This window comes from Canis lupus, chromosome 14, assembly GCF_011100685.1.
Source record: "Canis lupus familiaris isolate Mischka breed German Shepherd chromosome 14, alternate assembly UU_Cfam_GSD_1.0, whole genome shotgun sequence".
NCBI classification, from domain to species: domain Eukaryota; kingdom Metazoa; phylum Chordata; class Mammalia; order Carnivora; family Canidae; genus Canis; species Canis lupus.
In genome coordinates this window covers 36,316,663-36,338,857 of record NC_049235.1, presented here as the reverse complement: position 1 = coordinate 36,338,857, position 22,195 = coordinate 36,316,663, and positions in this window count along the sequence as shown.

Sequence of the window (22,195 nt, the reverse complement as noted above, 5' to 3'; positions counted from 1 at the left end):
AAGTTCAAAGTTTTGTTCATCCTAAAAATGTTCCCATAGGAGGTTCTAATTACAAAGTCAGGTGTATAGGGAAGAAGAGATCCATATTTTGGTTTTCGGCTCCCTATGGAGCACATAATGAGCTTCTGGTCTCAGTGGCACTGTATGTTGAGCTTCATGAATATCATGCTCATATATGCTTGTTACGGGCTTCTTCAAAACGTCAAGGATTCATGATTCCTACAAAATGCTTGGAAAAATGTTTTTTCTTTTGGTTTACTGGACTTCCCCTTACTATATCTATATTTAAGATGTTGGACAGACAACATCAAAAGTTTTCCTGAAGGTCAAAAAGGAAATTTTCAGAATCGAGTTGGAACATAGATGGAACTGCCTGGCTGTGTGAAGGTGATGGAGGGAAACCCCAAAGAGTCTAAGTTTGCTGCCTTGTAGACAATATATAGGAGCAGCCTGGATTCTGAGCTCTTTGACAAGCTGTGTGTCTTTTGACATCTCCCTGGCCTTCAGTTTCCTCACCTGTAAAATGGGCACAAAATGAAAATTATTTGTCTCACAAGGTGTGGCAAAATTAAAACGTAATGATACTCAGAATGTATATGTTGCACACATCAAGCATTCAGGTAATATAACTTTTATTGCTGTCATCGTATCAGTCATTGTCATCTTTGTACCCACATCAGCACCCGCCATTGGGCCTGTTTTATAAGAGTACAGTGAATGGTACCTCCTATTACCATCATCCTTGTATCTTGTCATCACCTAGCACAGAGCCTAGCAGACAGCCAGTGTCCAATGAATGAATATTAAATGAAAGAAAATCCACTTTATCTTGCCAGGCAAAATTCATATTGTAAATTCAGAAAATGGTGTTTAATGTCATTTTTTTATGAATCAAAATCTTTCTATTCTTCTATTATGCGCTCTGAGACAGAGACAGTAGAGTGTGATTGTTATAAGTACAGATGCTTGAGCTGGACCACCTGGGTTCAAATCCCGGTTGTGTGACCTGGGAAAGTTATCCACCCTCTCTGTGCCTCCATTGTTCATCTGTAAAATAATAGTGCCTTCCTCACGGGGTTTAGAGACTTTATACATGTAAGTGATTAGAACGATGGTTGGCAAATAGTACAGGCCATATGAGTATGTGCTGGACAAGGGAAGGATTTTAGAAAGGGATGAGGTAGAGTGTGTCCTCAGAGAAGCTCTCCAGTCTTCAAGGATCCGGGGCAGCCCGAGTGGCTTAGCAGTTTAGTGCTGCCTTCGGCCTGGGGTGTGATTCTGGAGACCCAGGATCAAGTCCCACGTCAGGCTCCCTGCATGGAGCCTGCCTCTCCCTCTGCCTGTGTCTCTGCTTCTCTCTCTCTCTCTCTGTCTGTCTGTCTCTCATGAAAAAATAAATAAAATCTTAAAAAAAAAAAAAAAAAAAAAGGATCCCTGCATGCCCATGTAGTGTGCAAGAGCATGAAGGAAAAGCCAATTGTATGTGAAGGATTGAGCACAGAAACATGCACACAGTAAACAGCCAGTTCTCCAGGAGAAAAAAAGGCCCTAATTTTCCAGTTTCTGTGGTGTAAATATTCCTACCATGGCCAGTTTCATGCCACCATTGTGATCTTTCTAAATGTGGCACTTGGAAAAGATGCACATAGTTGGTTCTTGAAGGCTGATATGAGCAGGCTCTAGGACGCTACTGGGGAGAAATACTTTAAGACTTCAGAGGAGAACACCACGTATTGGCAATATGGCCTAAGTGCTTTACATTCCAATGGTTGGAGAGCTCTAACCTAGTTCTGGGGACAAGGTGGTAGGCCAGAGGGAAGGCCACTTTCTTTACACAGCCTACTGATTAAAAAAAAAAAAGCAATCCCCTTATTACCTGATCCCTAAATTCTTCCAGTAATTCAGTTTCTTTGACCATTCAGTCCTTGACTTGGAGATTGCCAGTGGGCAGGACAATTACAAAGACGATTCAGGTTTGTTGAGTTTCAGTGAGATGGGAAAGAAACCAGACCCACATTGTCTCCTAATGTAGTCTTCTTCAGGCATCTCGGGGAGAAGGAACCACACCAGAATCCTAGGCCCACACTCTCTGGGTGATTTTCAAAAAGCACTGAAACTCACTATTTCTCCTATTTTCCATATTACAATGGGTAAAATAATATGGTGGTAGTCACCATTTCTATTCAACAGTTTCTTGTTGCCTGCCTTCTAGGTGCCTGATAGGATTGACCAGGTGAATAGATCCTGTAAGTAAATTGTGAGAGGAGATGAGAGTGTCACTTTCAAGTACAATATTGAATTGCTAGAGTAGAACACCCCTGAATGCTCTCTTCCTCTGCCACAATGAGCAGCCATGTTCCTTGATGGCCACTCTGTCAGTGTAGATCCTACAGAGACAACAGCTGACTCATGAGAGAGCAAGCAAGAAAAACATATTTGTAGTGTTAATCTACTGAGATTATGAAAGTTCATTATGGAGCCCGGCCTATCCTATCCTGACACAAGGATCGGAGGTGAGAATCAGATGCAATTATAAACATTGGATGGAAATGTTCTGATAACATTAAAGCACTTTACCCATGAAAGGAATTAGCATCTCTAAATTAGCAAGTGGGTAGAACAATTTGACAAAACTCATTCTCGGAAAATTACCGCCAATTATTTCTTTGAAATCATACTTGAACTCTGAAGAACTATATCAGGTCTTTATAATAGGTCAAATTTGCTGTTAGCTTTCCTAGCCGTAGGCTGGAGAAGAGTCAGCTTTAAGCCTTTGGGGTTAGAGTTTCCAGAAGTGTTAATGAGGAGAGAAAAGATGTTTTATAGTTGTTTAGGAACAGAAAGAGTGGGGCACCTGGTAGCTCAGTCAATCTCAGGTCATGATTCTGGGGTCCTGGGATTGAGCCCCATGTCAGGCTCCCTGCTCAGTGGGGAGTCTGCTTCTCCCTCTCCCTTTGCTCTTCCACCCTGTTCATGTTCTCTCTCTCTCTCTCTCAAGTAAATGAATAAAATATTTTTTTTTTTTAAAGATTAGGAACAGTGACTGTAGAACGATAGCACCTCCTTCAGTAAAGAGTAATAATAGGAATGGCCATTTCTTGAGGGCTTGTATGCCAAAACAATATATAATAATGTCCAAGTCCTGTACCAGCTTGCCCCCTTTCCAGAGAGTAAAAGCTTTTTAAAGATCATATAGAAAGAAAGCATTGGAGCTGGAATTCAAAGAAGGTCTAGCTTAGAGTCTGCTTTAGTTAGATTTTTCCAGGACGAGACTCTGAGACAAAAATTTAAGTGCAAATAGTGTATTGGGCCATGGAAAATAATCCAGGGGAAGAAAGGCAGCCCCAAAAGGATGCATTACTATATCAGCTAGTACAATGGCAATTATGGTTCAATCTCCAAAAGAAAAAGCACAAAACCCATGACCCCAAAGTTAGCCCACTCAAGAGGTGAGGGAGCTGGGGTATTTACACACCAACACCCAAGAGTCATTGGTTGAGTGCCTGGGCTGGGGAACAGACAACCTCAGGTGCAGAGATGCAGACCCTGACAATTGGAAGTCATCTGGACTGCATGATTGTCCAAGGGTTGTGGGTTGAGAAAGGACAGCATTTGCTCTAGGCTATAAAGCCTGAGATCTTCCCACCACTCTACACTGCTCAGCTACCTTGGTCCCTGAGTCACAGTTAGGCTCCCGGGTATGTCTCCCCCACCTCCAGCCCCCAGGCTTCTCTAAGGTCAGGGACACCCTTCTGTGGTTCCAATGGGCTGCATCTAGCAGCCGTCTCATGCCCAGCACATAGAGGAGGGAGCTCTTGGATGAAACTACTTTAACGGCGCTAATGGAATCCACTTCCCAGGGTACGTGTGAGAATTGAGTACATGCAGCATTCTTGGAACAGTATCTGACGCACAACACATACACAATAAATGTTGGCTATGATAGTTTGGAGGACGACGGGCTAGGCAGGAAGGATGAAGAGAAGGAACAACCAGAAGATGAGGGAGGGAGGGATGGAGAAAGGATGAAAAGAAGGACAGATGGAACGGCTCTTGTCACAATGGAACATTCACACTGGCTGTCTGCATCAGCAGTCCTCTTTCCTTTTCTTAAGGTTTGAGGATGATATACCCCTTGGTCAACCCAAATGGTCTGAAATGGCTTCCTGCAACATCTCCAGTTCTTATTCCTGCTCAAAGTTCCGCTTCTGCTGGTGTCACTGCTGAAAAGACAAGACTACCCACCCAGGGCTGAAATTCTGTGCTTCAGAGCAGCTGAGGATGCGGTGGGCTTTCCAGATGGCTTCTTGCCCTGAGCCAAAGGCCTGGAATGTAATGTTAACAGTGTCTGTGTAATGTCAGTTTAGACTGTCCTGAAAGAGTGTAAGTGTGTGTGGGGGGGGGGGGGCGCCAGGGGGACACCCATGTGTTTAACTTGCAGAATGCGTATAATTGTAGACATCCTGGAAAATAATTGCTCTAGATAAGGACAAATGCAGTCACCATTTCCTATTTTCCCTGCAGCTGAGGGGGAGAAGCTACAGCTTAAGGCACAGAGCAAGGGTTTCAGATTAGATATAAAGGGACATTTCTTTTTCAGATGAATTTGATAAACCCTGGAATGGATTGTCAAGGGGAATTTTGAAGCCTCTTTCTCTGGGAGCTTTGGAAAATAGGATAGACACTCATCTGTCTGAGCTAGTTGGAGCCTGATCCTATCTGGAGATGGCAGGTGGATTGGCTGCGGGCTGGGAGCAGAGAAGGGAATCTCCTTTCTACCGAGGTCTACCGACCGAGCGTTTCACCTCACTTTTCAGAGCATTTCTGCATTACTGATTTTCTCTGACTGAAAAAAAAGCACAAATGTTCATTGTTTAAAATTCAGAGGAGACATAAAAATATGAAAAACTGATAAACAAAATCCCATAATCCAAAGGTAATCCAAAATAGTTTCTTTCTGATATATATGAGAATATATTTATATATATATATTTCCAGACCTTTTACACATGACACAGTCTCAGAAAAAAATGATATCACAGACTATATGCTTCTGTAATCTCCATTTCGTACTTAGTATATTGTGGATTCCTTTTCATGTCGATAAATACTGCTTTCCATAATTTTTGGTAGATAAAGACTGGTCCATAGTGTGCATGTAGCATGACTTATTTAACTAGTTCCTGACTATGGAGGTTTAGGTTGTTGTCCCTGGAAATATATATATATATATATATATATATATATATATATATATATATATATACACACACACACACACACACACATCCTTGTAGAATTGTCCAGTTATTTCTTCAAAATAAATACTTAGAAGCAAACTAGCTTCCAAGCTAAGTAGTTCAGGGTTTGCCTGTTTAAAATTTTCCTACCTGTTGCTAGATTTCCCTCCAGAAAGGTCAAACCACTTTAAATTTCCATCAGTAATGGTTGACGAGAGAGTGTATCTCCCCCTTTTCTAAATAACTCTGGCTACTTTCAATATTTTAATATACATTTCTTTTGAGTCTTAAGTTGAAGTTTTCAATGTTTTTAAGCGTTTATATTTCTTTTGTTACTTGCCTTTTGTGTCCTTTATCCATTTTTTTTTTATGGGGGAACTTGATAGATAGATACATACATGTATGCGTACACACGTATGTACAGACTACATCTGTATCAGTATATCTATAGATCATTTCCCAAGTGGTCTTTTAACTGTACTTATTATGGATGTGCTGTACAGAAGTCTACGGTCTAGATTATTCTTTGAGCTGCATTAGTTGTAACTAGAATGCAATGGATTTCTGGAATCCTGGCCATCACTGTGTCACCTGCTTCTGGACCAGATGTCTAAAGTCACCAAGGAGGCTGAGGCAGAGAGTGTGGCTAGGTAGGTAAGGCTGTGTATACATGGCCAATGTATATTTTACAGGGTCAAATCAAGAGTTCCCTGACATCACTGAATGAAGTCAGAGCCCCCTGGGCTTGACAGCAGAATGTCAAGTAAGCCTTCAGCACATGGAGCATATGGTGGTGGGCAGAGTGGAGATGAGGGACAGAGGGAAGCAAGGGACAATGGTCCCTCAGGGCCACTCCACTCCCTCTGTTCCCCTCCATCTCAAAGTAGCAGCATCTTCCCCTTCTCACTAGCCCCTCGTCCCCTCAAAGTACAGATACTAAGAGGCTTAACTAACCAGGGCTATTGTTGATGCTCTCCTTTCTCTTCCTCTGGGCCAAGAGGCAGGACACAAACACTTTTCATACTTAGTGACGTGGAGCAAGGAAGGCCTAACTGCACATGGACAAGTAGACAGAGAGGCGAAGGAACAGGGCAGTCTCCCTAGGGTGGTGCTGCCAATGGAGAGAAGGATCCAGCGGCAGGTGTAGTGGAAATAGGACTTGTCATCATGCTTTACTGCAGAGATGGAGCTAGAACAAGGACCACATCCTAGTTTTTCTGACTTCAGCTCATCTTTGCACATTCCTTGTTATTTTAGTTCCCTCAGGTTTCAGGTTGTATGAGTTTTTGACAAGAGTGTCTTGTCCATTTCACTCAGGGTAATATCCAGATTCCTAAACTTTTACATATTACCTCTGCCACCTCTTACCCCTCCTTCCTTCAGGTCTCTGCTCTAGTGTCACCTTATTTTAGTGGCATGTGGAGGTCTTTGGCAGCAGCTCTATCTGGGAAGTCTGTCTCAGGGAGCAGGGCCCAGACATCGGGGAGGGTGTCTGTGGTGGTCTCTAGGCTGGGGCAGTGCTGACTAAGAGGATGGAGGTGAAGCCACCTTTAGCGGGGTCCAGGCCTAAGCTGCTCTCTGGGGCAGGGAGGCGGCACAAGGGACCTATGGGAAGATTCAGTAACTGGGACTGGATTCCCTTTAGTCCTCCAAGAACCTGTCCACTGCTGAGCTGGTCTCACTCACAAGCAACATCTCTTGGTTCCCAGGCTCTTTCTGGGCTCATGCTCAGAGCCCCATGACCCCCACATCCCAACCTGCTCCTATGCCCCTCATTCCCGGTGCCCACCCCCCCCCCCCCCCACTCTGCCTCCTTCCTTACTGAGACTCATATCCTTCCTCTTTCCATTCTGGAAAATCTCCTTTCTTCTCCAGGTATGCTGTGGGTCCAGAGCACACATTAGGGGGTCATTGTCAGTTGCTGCTGTTTTAGGAGGTCCACTGGCTTGATTTTTCCAGAATATCATTCGTCAAGCCTTGGTCATGCCAATGTGAGCCTGTGTCTTCCACTTGGGAGCTCACTAGTCGACCAAGGAAGGATTTTTCAGAGAGCTGCAAATCTCTAAGTACTAAAGCTCTCCAGATGTGACAAGTCCGTTTAGGAGATTAGGGAGGGAAGGAAGGGAGAGAGAGGCTTAGGCATTATCCATCTGCCGGGCTGACAGGCGTCTCCTCAACTAGAAGAGGAAGAGAGTGATATCAGAGAAAGATCGAGGCAAGGCTCACGTACACACATTGCGCTTTGGTTACCTTGGCTAAAAAAAAAAAAAAAAAAAAAAAAACCTCATCCATTATCTAAACAGCTGATAGAACTAACGCCTAGGCCCCATACCAAACATTTCTATTCATTTGTCTAGAGTAGGGCCTGGTTTGTTGGTTTGTTGGTTTTTTCAAAGATTCCTGGGTAACTACTGGTCTCACTTTGCTTGTTACTTGATTGTCATCTGTGTGCCAGGCATTGCGGTGGCATGGGGGGTACAAGCTGCGGACCTTACGGGCTCTGATGGAATGGACCAGTCAATGTAATCAAGATGCCGAAGCTAATAGGATGTGATAGCCCTTTCAATAGGATATCGAGATAATTGCTTGAAAAGGGGGAAATTTAATCAACAGGATGTTATGGCTACACAATATTAGATCATCAGATTGATTTGCTTTTCCTGAATTGATGCAATTAAATTCATATTGTTGTTTTTGTACCGTATACAGACAGCCAAGCACATTGTCTGTTCAAGTGGAATCCAGGTACTACCTGTTTGGGGAAGACTATAAATTCCTGAACCCCCACCCAGACCTCCTAGATCAGAGTCTCTGGTTCCAGATTTTTCTTAGGCAGAGGTTTCCACCCTGCCTGCACATTAGAATTAGCTGGCAGACTTTTAAACAGCCCAGGCTGTACCCCACACCAATTATATTAGAAGCTCCAGGTGGAAGTGGCAGGGAGAGAACCCAAGCATCCATGTTTTAAAGCTTGCCAGGAGGTTCCACTGTGCAGCCAAGGTTAAGAAGTGGAGTTAAGTGGCGTGGGAGGAGGCAGGCATCAGGATCTTTAGAAGCTTGCTGTGGGATTCTAATATGGAATTCCTAACAGAGACTCCACAGCATGCCCTCTGAGCAGATGTCTTCCACCTGAAGAGCCCCTGAGCGTTCTTCCTGAGATCCTGGAGCTGTTGGGGCAGTATGGCTCACGGTGAATGCTGCCCCAGGGAACACTTGCTACCACTTCTGTGTCTGTTTCTAACACCACAGTTAGAAAGTCCCCACCACTCAAATCCTCAGGCCTTGACATTTTTCTTGGTCTTCTTGTGGTCACACTGGGCTTGATCTTAGCCCTCCAACACCCGGAGTTTGCCTCCTACATCTTCCCCTCCCATCTTCTTTCCTGGGGCTAGTACCCATGGGAGTCTGTGGCCTGCAACCCAAACTGGCCCCCTAGAACCAGAGGCAACCACAGCTCTGGGTGTTGTGGGTAACAAAGTTCTGAACCCTATTCCTTTCAGGCTCCTCCTCCCCTGTAGAGGTATTAAATGCTGCAGATGAGCTGCTTTGTATTCAGGGGATAATACACACTGCCAGCCACGCAGTCAAGTCGACGTAACACAGGCTTGGCTTTTTTCTTTGTGGTTTGAATGCCACCCTCCTGGAGCTGAGAAAGGATATTGGCTCGCAGGAAATCCCACATCTTCTTGATACTCACCAAGTTTGAGAAAACTTTTAGTTTTTGCTCTTTGTTGCCAAAGGGTTTCTGAACCCTGGCTGCACACGTTAGACACACCTGAGGAGTTAGGAGAACTCTCAGTCCTGGGTCCCCACTCAGGCTGATTAAATGGGAAGATCTGTGAGTACAGCCCAGGCTTGGGACTTTCCCACATCTTCTTAAGTCAGTGTGCAACCCGGGTTGAAGATCACTGATCCAGGAGAGGGAGAAGATGGTGGGTCCAGAAAACTAATATTTTCTGAGTATCTCCTATGTGTGAGGCAATTGACCTAAGAGTAGGTGATATCTATTGAGTGCTTATTATGTGTAAAGTGCTATTTTAAGAGTTTTATATCTTTCGACTGGTATTTATAACAATCTTCTGAGGAATTACCTCAGTGTTTCCATGCAAAAACTGAGGCTCAGAGCAATCACAGAGTTCACGGATGATAAAGCTAAGCTTCAAATCTAGGCAGCGTGGTTCCAGAACTCATGCTCTTTACTGCTACATTTTGCTACCTCACAGTAACCCTGGCCATGAGGAATGGAGGAAGTAGCTCAGAAATCCCTTAATACAACACAGATGATTTCTTATCCAAGCTGTCTACTCAGTGAGGGGGGCATGAGGAGAGGGAGTCAGGGAAGAGGGAAATGAGTGCTTGGCTCTGCAGATCACTCAGGGCCCCAGCTGAAAGAGTTTCCACCACCCTGTAAAGTGCACCATCTGGAAAAAAAAAAAAATGTGGCCCTCTTAATCCCTTGAACCAGGGAAGAGAGAGATGGGATGATCACACATGGGGGTTTCACTTCAGCCAGAAGTAATACATGTCATTTCCATTCCTACTTCATTGGCCAAGACTGGTCACATGGCCTGCCTCGCTGCAAGCTGGTTGGAAATACAGGGGAGCAAAGGGAATACTTGGTAGCATTAATTTCTGTGCCACATTCTGTGAGTGGCTGTTGTTCCTGGTTCAAGAAGCAGACTTGGAGAAATTAAGAAATGTGCCTACAGAGACACAAAATTTGGAGTTGGGCCTCACACTCAGGTGGTCTCACTCGAATTCTTATGCTGCTTTTTTTTTTAAGCTTTTATTTATTTATTTATTTATTCATGAGAGACACACACACAGAGAGAGAGAGAGAGGCAGAGACACAAGCAGAGGGAGAAGCAGGCTCCATGCAGGGAGCCCGACGTGGGACTTGATCCCGGGTCTCCAGGATCACGCCCTGGGCTGAAGGTAGCACCAAACCGCCGAGCCACCCGGGCTGCCCTCTTGTGCTGCTTTTTACCCCATCGGTGACTAACCGTATGCCACTGGAGGGATACCTCTACACCAAGTTAGCATTTATTTATCCTTGCAGGCATCTAGTCAGTGCTGAACACCACCACCAAACGTAAGGTAACACTAGAAATTTCTTAGAGATAAGTGTGTTATTTTTATGAGGGAAGCTCATTAAATCATCAGGTGAAGTACCTAATGCCATTCTGGGAATAGAAAGGATCGTGCCTTTGGTGCCTAAAAATAAAGGACTGTTCCCCTGGGGGTTGCTAATATATGGAGCTTCAAAAAAAGGCAGCCACCAAGTGGCACAGCTCCTGTATGTGGGGGAGACAGCACTGACGCTCTTAATGGCAGCTTCTAGCAGTCTCTGGAACTCTTCCATCCCAAATTGCTCCAGGTGGAGAGGTGATGAGTTAGAGAACAGTGTTCTTTTTTTTCCTCTTGCTCTCTCTCTGATCAGCCAGGGTGACGGTTGTTTATTAACCCACAGTGCGAGCAGGAGTCAGGAATCCCCTAAAGTGAAAACTCCACCATTGGAACATGAAACTTGGCAAGTGATGGAATCTCTCACCTCATCCAATTGCTTGGGGTCTATTGTTGTGATAATTATACCTTAAAATGTTGGACGTTTTCCAAGTGGCCAGCCACACGTCAAGCAAGAAGTAGCCCTACTTGGGTTGGCCTTGACACAGAGCAGCTTTGTCTCCCATTGCCCCCCCCCCCCAACTGCTGGCACCCCAGGGCCCCAGGTGCCCTGTGCCTCTGGGGGAAGACAAAGCCAGAATGCCTGTGGCAGCTTGCTGCACCGGGTGCGTGTGCATGCTGTTCAGGGTCTTCACTAGTAAAGAAAAGACAAAGGAAACAAGTCTTTGAAGGGAAAAGGCATCATCGCCGAGAGCTAACCGATCCATCCCTTCCCCACGTTTCTCTTGTTGAGGTCTATAAGGCCCAGCCTGAGCCTGGGGTCACCTCTCCAGCAAGATCAGGCCAGAACTCTGGCTGTGGTTCCCTGGAGACCTGGGCCCCAAGCTGAACTGGCCGTTGCAGACGCCTGGGCAACTTGAAAAGGTGTTACCCAAGGCCTGCTCCGGAGCCACTGAAGCAGTCTGGGCCCCCCACCCCCCACCCCCTGGGAATTACACTAAGCATCCTTGGGTGCTTCTAATGGCCAGGTAGATTTCAAGTCCATGCCATCTCCACATTGGGGACATTTTGAACAGAATCCAAGTGTTCCCAAGCTGAAGGATAGGCCAGAGCAGGCCTGGGCTGAAGGAGGGAGGCTCACAACAAAAATGACCTGTTGTGTGCAGGGGAAATACATTAAAAACAAGCCTCGATGGGGCACCCAGGTGGCTCAGTGGTTGAGCATCTGACTTTGGCTCAGGTCGTGATCCCAGGATCCTGGGATGGAGTCCCCCATCGATCTCCCCACAGGGAGCCTGCTTTTCCCTCTGCCTATGTCTCTGCCTCTAACTTTGTGTCTCTCATGAATAAATAAAGAAAATCTTTAAAAAAAAAGAAAAACAAGCCTCAAAGCTGGCTGTGAAGGGGGAAAGACGTGGTCATGGTTCAGAGTTGGAAATGTGTAGCTGGGAAGCATCTGGTCCTAGCCTGCCCTGTTATCCCTAAGGGATGGACCACGATCTTTGAACAACACCCTTTATTGTTGTTGTTTTTCTTTTTCCACTATGCACATCATTGTAAAAATGTATGTTGGTAAAAAGAAAATAAGAAGCACCAGCATTCCTACCACCCAGAGTTATACCACTAACACTTGTGTGTACAGAACCACTTCCTGCCACATAGACAGGTTTCCTGTCTGTTTGAGACAGGCTGGTGGCACCACCATTTTTCCATCTGCCCACCTTACCAACTGGCACACCAGCAGATGCCTCGTTCCTTCAGTAATGTGGGGTTGGGGCTTGGGGCCCCTCTGAAAAGCTGAGCTGAGGGCAGCAGGTTGATGGGATTAAAGAAAGTCTGTGCAGCATGGATTTGCTTGGGTGGAGCTGCACCACAGCTGCCAGCAGGCACCGGCTCAGAATCACAGTGTCCATTCCGGTGGAGGCTACCTGGTGGCTATTTTAAATATCAGGAAACTGAAGTTCAGGAAGGAACTTCGGTGGAATGTTAACCATGGAGCCTAGCTACCCACCTTCCCTGGCTATGAGTTCTCCTATCTCTGAAAGGTCACTGGTTCTCCCAAAGGAATCAGATGACTCCTATGGGACCTGACTAATGAATGGGCTACCAAAACAGTTGGCCAAAGCCCACTGGAGCTTAATTTGGTGTAAATCCTTTATGACCACTGGCTCTCCTATATGGACAACCTAACTAAGACTTAGTGAGGGGATCTTCAGCCAACAGACCCAACAAGGGCTGCATTCGTACATTTTTGTGTGTGCAACAATACCCCCGGACACCCCTTCCTCCCTTTCTTAATATCTCCCCCTGCAGTGTGATTGGTTAGGTTTGGTTGAGCCAGCATTTGTAATTTTGGAGTGTCTTAATAATGGCCACTTAAATAGATTTACTTGTAAAAAAAAAAAAAAAAAAAAAGATGTATGGTGCATTTAGAGGTTGGAAAACTTTTTATGGTCATATACTGAACATTTTAGATTTTATGAACTCTATGATCTCTCAACTACTCAACTTCATAGTTGTCACACAAAAGCAGCCATAGACAATATGTTAATGAATGCATATGACTGAGTTCCAATAAAACTTTATTTGCAAAAATAGGAGACCAGCATGCCAAACCCTTATTCTCCTGAATAATTACAGCCTATCTAAAAAGTCTTAATTATTTGATGAGATGCCAGAAGAGAAATCACTGAATCTTCAGAGTGTGTGGCCAGATCTATTCATCAAAAAAAGTTCACTTTGTTCTGAAAACTCTGCTTTCCCTGCTTTGTAATGACTGCCAGAGCAATGTTCTTGCCAAACATATGTGTCAGTGACTCCCTGTGAATATATCCATAGTGTAGAATTATTTAAGCTCAGACTAGACACAGTCCACGATTCTGTGCATGGCATTAAAGCAGATGGAAGATGGGATGTTGACCACCAGCGCTGAAATTTCAGTTGTTATCTAAGCAGAAAATGCAGTCACCATAGCTGATTTTTTGTTATGATTGTTTTCTGTGTCAGTTAGTTGTGAAAACAAACCACCCCAAAGCTTAATGCCTTAAAACAATAATTTATTTAGCTTACGAGTCTAATCATCTGGGTGGTCCCTGTGGTCAAGGCTAGGCTCAAATGAGAAAGACCAGGTTTGCTCATGGCCCTGGTAGGTTGGTTTGGAGCTGGCTGATGCAGCATGGCCTTCCTCACAGTCAGCTGCCAGCTAAGGCAATGGTGGGTGGGGCAGGGTACTGGATCCCAAGTCTCTCATCCTCCAGCAGGCTGGCCTGGGATCATTGACAATGCAGCCCTAGGGAGGGGCCGATGTTATGAATGGAAGCAGGAAAGGCCTCGTGAGACCCAGGCTCAGAAGCGGCACACTGTCACTTGCACTGCATTCTGTTGGCTTAAGCAGTCACAAAAGCAATTCATACTCAAGAGGTGGGAAAATAGGCTCTGCCTCTTAATGAAAGGAGTGCAGAGCGATAGTGCAGAAGGCACAGATCCAGGCAAGTGTAGACAATTTGACTATGATTGCAATTAATCTAGCAGGGTTTCTAAGAGAATAGACAGATTAATTGTTTTTTAAAGATAGGACAGGAGGGGCACCTGGGTGGCTCAGTTGGCTAAGCAGCTGACTCTTGATTTTGGCTCAGGCCATAATCTCACGGTCGCGAGATCCAGCCCTGTGTCAGGTTCTGCATTGGGCATGGAGCCTGCTTAAGATTCTCTGGCTCTCTCCCTCTCCCCCTTCCCCTCTTCCCCTCCACCTCTTCTGTTGCACAACCCCCAATCTCTGTCTCTCAAAAAAAGAAAAGAAAAAAGCAGTAGTAAGGACTGGAAACCCTATTGACAGTATCATTCATATGGTTGAGATGGAAACAAAACCAGCAGGATTGACATGTATTTTCACAGTGTTTGAAGCTTGTTCTTTTTGTTGAATGAATCCAAACCATGTCTCGGGTTTGATTTCTGTCCACCTCACAAGCCTATCCAAATTCCAGCATTTTCCCTAATGTGCATAATTGTGCTCTACCTAAAGAAAGCCCTGGGTATGAACATTCAAGCTGTCAAAAGAGAAATTAGAATGTTATTCTTTGATTGACAAGAATTCTTTTAATTTGTAACCAAAGGTTTTATTATAGAGTTTCTTGAAATACTGAGTTCTCAATTTACCATATAATTTACTTCTCACAAATTTGGCATGGAAATTTTCTGGGCACTCTTACCACATGAAATGTGACCTATCTGTATTTCTCTCAGGACTCCTTATATGTTGAGGTGATATTCTTAGTTATGTTTTTCACCATGCTTGAATATATGAAAAGGCCAAATCTGTGACAACGGTACTTCTATTTATTTTAGGGGTCAATTCACACCGGAGCTGGGGGGAAAAAGCATTGAATAAAGGTTTTTAGCAGGTGTGAGGTATAGCCTCCATTCAGCGAGATGGAACAGGTAGCAGGCTTGGAGACAGGAGATCTCATCTACAAATGTATTCTTCTTTATAACACATAATTTCAGTCCTCTTGCCTTCATTTCATTAGTATGAGAACCTCCAGGATCTATCATCGTCTGATTCTATTTGTTAACTGTGTGACTTCTCTGGGCCTCAGCTCCCATATCTGTAACATGGGGCTAGTGGTACTTACCTTAGCGATTTCACTGGAGGGTGAGGATCAATGAAGAAATGAGAAGTGAGTCTACCATCAAGCTCCTGAGGACTGAACTTTAGAGCACCTCATTTGCCTGGCTCTCTTCTAGCTAAATATGCTTTTATGCCTAATTTTGGACTTATAGTTTTGACTAAATCAGAGTTTCCTAAGAAAAAGCAAAGAATAAGGAGTGTCATAAATATTAAAGAAAATAATATATAGTAAATGTAAACCTGTGTCTGTATTAATGTACAAATAAATATAAGTAATAAAAGAATAAGGCAGGCTTTTCAGGACATCAAAACCTGAACAGGTCTCTGGAAATAACACTAAAGAAATGTTTTCTCGGGGCTCTATAGCTTAGATAGATTGGGGATGTAGTTCTTTCACTTAAAGCTTTCACTTCTAATTAAATGCAAATACTGCTGAAATGGGTTGCACGCAGTGTCTTATCTGCCATTTATACTTCAGAGTGTGTGAGTTATAGCTTTTCCTGAGAGCAGATTTAACAGGTAAAGAAGAGAAAGCAAATAATGTGAGAACCTAAAATGAGTGGGGGAGAATCGAAAGAGAAAGTAGGATGAGATCTAAGGTAAGACATATGCAATGACGAAACAGAAGGGATGCCAGCCACAGTCCCAGAGTAGGGCTCTGCATACCTTCAGTATGGGATCCTAAGTGAGGCTCAGAGATACTGGGGGAAAGGTTGAAAGTCCTACACCAATATGTTGACAAAACATTTATCTTTGGTAGCATGAATATTTTTCTTTTGTGTGTGTGTGTGTGTGTGCACATTTTTATTTTCCCTCAATTATAAAAGGGAGATGAATTCGCTATATCAATTTTTTTAACATTTGAGAAAGAGTCTACATTTTGAAACAAAGAGTACAGAGAAGATATCTGGACCAAAAATAGACTGAATTACTTAGGGCTTAGACAATGTTTCTGATGAAGACTCTTTCTACTGGGTGGTTTTATGTTTCCAGACAAACATACCTATTTGAAAGAAGCCTTTTCCTCCTTGAAGCTGATTTGGACTAAAAGAGATTTTTTTTTAAAGCTATGTAAACATCAGTCTAGTTTTCTTATGAATGCTACTCAAACATCATTAGGAGCAAAAACTTTACTAGGGCTCATTTAATTCAATTCAATTTTATGATCATTACTTATTGAGTGCCAATATGTGGAGCATTCAAGGTGAGTAAGGCTTGATCCCTATTCTCAAGATGCTCAGAGCCAAGTGAATGAGTTGGGTTCAAAAGCCAAAGCCATCATGCTGTCTGTGATCAGTACTCTAGCCCTCTTAACTCTTGCCACCTCAATCTCTTGGTCTTGATTCCTTCCAGAGACACAGAGCATTTTGGACAGCACTTCCTATGCAAGGCAGCTTCTCTCTACAGCTGTTCAGTAAGCATCCCCACCAACACAGGTGCACATTTCAGCTCTTGTTCCATATGGTGGATTTTAAAACCTTGCCTTCTTCTCTGGCTCTCCTGCGGAGACCTCATCTCCAAATCTGTTAGAGTATCCTTTTTTTTTTTTAAGATTTTTAAAAAAATTTATTTATTCATGAGAGACACACAGAGAGAGGCAGAGACACAGGCAGAAGGAGAAGCAGGCTCCATACAGGGAGCCTGGCATGGGACTCAATCCCAGGACTCCAGGATCACACCCTGGGCTGAAGGTAGCATTAAACCGCTGAGCCACCTGGGCTGCTCCCAAATCTGCTAGAGTATTCTAGAACATTTGTCCCCTTCAAATCCACCAGCCTTGCCTCCTTCTCTTCCATTAGATTTCATTTACATTAGTATATAGCACCCCCCACACCAAAGTGGGAAGTGAAATTCAAAATGCCTGTGTATGATTTGCTCTAGTTTCTCCTAATTACCCCAAAACACCTACTGCACTACCTCCTATACTCATACTGACAATAAGGTCCATGAAATAGAGCCATAGAATGTGGAGGGAGTGGAGCAGAAAACAAATTCCAATTGGGAAGGGATATCTGAGAAGGCTTCCTGGAGGAGATGCCATTTAATTGAAGCCTGGAAAGGTGGGTGAGATCTCCATAAGGAAAGGGCCAGATTTGGGCAAATGAAAAGTGGATTTGGGGTGGCATATGTGGAGTCCGCTCTGGGATAGTTTCACTGCTTATGGACATGTGTGGCTCAGGGGAGGGAGGGCTTTTTTTAAGATCTTATTTATTTATTCATGAGAGACACACAGAGAGAGGCAGAGACACAGGCAGAGGGAGGAGCAGGCTCCATTCAGGGAGCCCGACGTGGGACTCGATCCTGGGACTCCAGGATTACACCCTGGGCCGAAGGCAGGTGCTAAACCGCTGAGCCACCCGGGCTGCCCAGGGGAGGGAGTTAAAGATGGAAAAATTATTTGCAGTGATTTTGCAAAGGATCTTGGATGCCAGTCTAAGGAGTTTTACATTTATTCTTTGTGCAAAGGAGATTACCCTAAAATAGGTGGAGTGGGGGAGCATCTGTGGAGTCATGTGTGCTGAAAGTAAGCACAGAATCCCTCTCTGAAAACCTCTCCACACAGCCTTTGTCCTTCGTTTCTCTCCATAAACCAGCTTGCCTAGCATGAGGTGACACTCCTATAACAGAACTTCATAATCAGTCCCCAGAGGCCTGCAAAAGTAGTTGCTCTCTGAGCAGAGAGTTATTTCTTCCTCTTCTGCTCTACAAAGAAATATTTATTGAGTCAAGGCCAGAACCACAGGAGTGCCCTGGTAAGCCTCAAGGCATCGAAACTTCATGAAAAATCCTTCCTCATACAATTCAAACGCCCAATTCCAGGAACCTGCCTCAAGTAAAGGGAACATGTTGTGAGAAGTAGATTTCCTATTACTTTGTTGTGAAAAAGACCAAGTACTCTCACCAACCTCTGTCATGGGCAAAGGAAGTACCTTCAGCTCATAAGGAGGCAAACGGGTCTCAGGGAAGAAACACATTAGAGAAATAATCCCTCTCCAATCGTTCTGAAAATTGCCCCTGTGGATCCACAGTGGGAAAAACAAAGTGCAATGGATGAATATAGCTGAATAAAATCCTGGAAAATTATCTGAGTTAAAAAAAATTCAAAGCAGAGCTTAAAAGCATTAGCTGGCTTTTGCGAGTTGGGAAATAGCACACACGCACACACACGTACAAATAGCAATTCATGCCTTAATAGTGTAGCTTTTTGTCAGATGGTGCCTAGGACTTCAAGTAATGCTCTTTATTGTTTGTTTCATATAGCGGAGGGAAGTGGAGGGCCAGTGAGAGGTGTGAATTTTAAAACTCCAAGAGTAAACAAAATTATGTGGTCTTTTTCACTGAGGGTACCCGAGTCTCTGAAGTTAGTTATTGCTGGAAAAGTTGAAGCATTGGGTCTTGTAGATAGGACTTCATCTTGAAATTTTATGACCACATCTAATACCTAGAACAAAGACATCTGAAATACATCTGTGGGCACATGTCCAGGAAAGCAAGCAGAATTCTTACTATTTTAACCTTTAGCTGCTATGTATTCTTTATTCTTAGAACAGGCCATGGGAGGCCAGAACATAGAATTACCTGCTCCCTCCCTCTAGTCCTCTGAACTTCCTTTTCTAACACCTGGCCAGGTTGTGATACTGATCTTGTGCCCTGTGGCCCAGGGCTTCATGGAATCCAGGGATGGTGGAGACTCTGGGCACCTGTCCCACAGATGCCCGCTGTCCGCACAGAGCCAGTCCCGGTGATGGCTGCTGCAGCAGAGCAAGCAGACGGAGCTCTGGGACACAGGTAAGGCTGAGAGCACCTGAGGAGGCATGGAGGATGTGTCTGATAAGGGGAGAGCCAGAATAATCCATTGTTACACTAGATTATTATAAAGACCTATACTTCTCAACAGATGCTAGAACAATTGTAAGCATTTTAGAAAACCGTTCATAATGTCTCTTAGGTGATTGGGTTTGGGGAATGTCATCCCACTTGTGCACTTAGGCAAATACACTAATCCAAGGGTATGAAGGTAGGAAGTTGTTTGAAGGCCTCGTTCAATGTCCTCTCTTGTAACTGTGCACTATTGATTGTTCTATATTCAGAGTTCCACCAGGGGCTCATTCAGCCCAGGAAAGGGGCCCTCACCAGAGCAAGCCTGAGATGCTGTTCCAGAATGTGCCTCATCACTAGTTTTAACTGAATATTTACTAAGTACCGGGCCCTATAAGAGCAGGACATACAAAGAGAAGGACACACAGAGCCCACTTCCGAGGTCCTCACTTTGCAGATGGGGGCCTTTTGCAGATGCCCTTGCTGGCTTCTTTGGCTCAGGTTGAGGAAGACCCAGGGTTTGCTCTTGGGACCCTCAACATCTATTTGAGTGGACCTCACTCCCTTCAAGTCCTTGCTCAGATGTCACCTCAAAGAGACATACCCTGAGCAGCCTATTTTTAGTTGTCATACCTGTGATCCTCTGGCACTACTTACTTTTTTCTTTCCATGCATACATCTTCTAACATATATAATTTAATTCGTTATGACTATTATTTATGAAGAGTTTCTTCTTACCCGAGAAGGTAAACCACCCCCCAAGGCAAAGATTTTTGTCTGTTGGGTTCACTATTTTGTTCACTGACATATCCTAGGCCCCTACTTGTACCTGACTGCTAGTGTAACCATCAGCACAGCTCTGGAGGCCCTGGGTCCCCTGATGATGCTTGATGCAGTTGGGCTGTGCCTCCACCTGAGCAGGCTTCTGGGCTGTGCCTGAGCCAGGCTCTTGGTTCCATAGCTCAGGCCACTGCTTGCTTCTCATTTAGAACAGAACATGGATCACTACAGGGACCTGGAGTAGCATCTTACACAGCTCTGTGCCCACACAAGGAACAGAGATGGCTTCTCTATCATTTCTGTCTTCTCTCTGACCACAGTGCCTGGGATCTCATAGGAGTTCAATTAATGTTTATGGAAATGAAACCCAGTTGGCAATGACATCTGGTCCCTCCTTTCCCAAACATAGAAACAGCCCGATTGCACTCTGTTTCTATCACCCAGGAGCGGGCTCTAGCTAACTGCCTGTTTCCTGACACAGCCATGTTGGAATGAAAGGCTGGTTGGGTGTGGGGATGAGGAGGTGGTTCTTATGTCTCCACACTGGTCCTCCCACAGCTCTTCCCTGTTCCTCCAATTCCTCCCCAGGGAGTTGCTCCAGTCCTTGCAGATGCCTGCTGTCCTTCCTGCCATCCCTGAGTCAGCCTGGAGTTAATCACACCCCTTCTTGCCAATTGGGCCCCAGATCTCCACTATCAGAAATATTATTTACATCTCTCAGCTCCTTTCTGGGTTATCTAAGATAAGCAAGAGGAGGAACTAAAAATATAGGGCATGAGGGCCAAGAGATGCCTGAAAGAACGCTAAGGATCATCAGATCTTTCTGGGCCAAGAGTCTTTTCTTTGACTGGTGCTTGATGGCAAGTTCATTTCTCAGAGTCAGCAGCCTACCAGGGTCATGAGGAGTTGCAGCAGAATTCCTTCATAGTCCCTTCAGTTCTAGAAGGGTGACTGCAAATGTTTCCAGCCAGTTTTTTCCTCTTGCCAGAGGCTTGGAGAAAGTGTGCAGAGAGTCCCCTGTGGCTGTCAGGGAAGAGCTTGTGTGTGTAGAAGAAGCCCTTCTCACCAAGCTAGATCCATTCTCTATAGCTTAGACAGGACCTTAGGGAGGACAGCTGGTGTTAGACAGTCCTCAGTCCATTGTTACAACCAAGAGTGGAAAGCCAAAAATCTTGAAAAGGAACACCATTCCTTCATGCTGCTACTTCTCTGGGAAAGTATCTTTATAGCTAGAGCCAGATCAAATGGAGTTGAGCCAGAATCTGAGGGCAGGGGAGGGAATCTAGATCTTTTCAATTGGAGTTCAATCCTCTAATAACATGATTTCCTTGATTCAAGACTTTGACTGCTGTGGCCATCAATACCCATTGGCCATTTAGAGAGTTGACAGCTGTGGGGACCCAGCTCCCTGTATAGGCTACTAACAAGATAATTGATGTCCTTTAAGAGAATAAGAAGAAAGTTTTGGGGGTAAGGAAACAGGGTACTAGGCCAAATGGTGGGTCCTCTTGTCTTTTTCTCAAGGTCGCTACCTTACCTGGATGTTTCCCATACCTCTGCCATACAGCACATCCTCCACCCTGGCCCTACCCAGTCCTCCCACACATACTTTCTCTAACCTCAACAAAACAGGATAGGAAGTGGTCATAAACTCTAGTTGGGGTTTCAGGAGGAACATGTAAGGTTGTCATCACCTTCAAGTTTTGAGTCATCAAAAGATGAGGGAAGTCCACTCCTCACCATTCTATCTGAGCTGCCCCAAGTATAGATGTGGCAAGAATAACCCACTGGTAGTCTGAGCCTGGAATTCCTTGGAGAATCCCACCACCATAGGAAAACTCTACATAGTCACCATTTTCCTCAGTTAAGACCCAAATCACCTGGATGAGGAGTAGAGGATGTGTAGGTGGGTATGGCCAGTTTAATAGTTGCCAGAGCCTCAGTTCAGTTTGGCATGCCCATTGTGAGAACAAAGGACAGGTTAAAAATGAGAAGAAAAACCATATAAGGAAATAAGTCCTGGATGTTTCTATTGGTGTTTGGCTTTTCATTATATCTGGAGCTGGGATATTCAACCCTGTGTTATGCAGGATGTTGTCCTGTGATTTGGTCCACTCCATTTGGGTTGAAATTAATTTCAAAAATGTATAATAGCACTGAGGCTCCCACCTGTGGACATAATTGTAAGCAAGTGCCTGCTGTAGCTGGGAAGCCAATAAAAGCAGCGCTATCTAGGCTTTGCTGTCCAGTAATATTATTGCCTATCTATGTATCATGATCATTTATAAATATTTGTTGTGGCCCTTGTGAACCTTGTAAAGGGCCCACAATGGGTAGAAATCACGGTTATAAAAATACCTCTCTTTCGTATTGTTGACCTGAACCGATTTCAGTTCTTGGCCTGAGGAGCCAATTCTTTCAGGAAGAGAAATTCTCTCAGTGAGTAGTATTTGGTGATAACATTTCTTTGGAAATGTATGCTCACCAACTTCAGGTACAAAGTATTTCTCCAGAGAAAATAAAAATATATAAAGACCAATTGAAAATTCAGGAACCAACTAATCAGTATTTATAGCACCTTTTCTGAAATGGCCAGCTGTATACC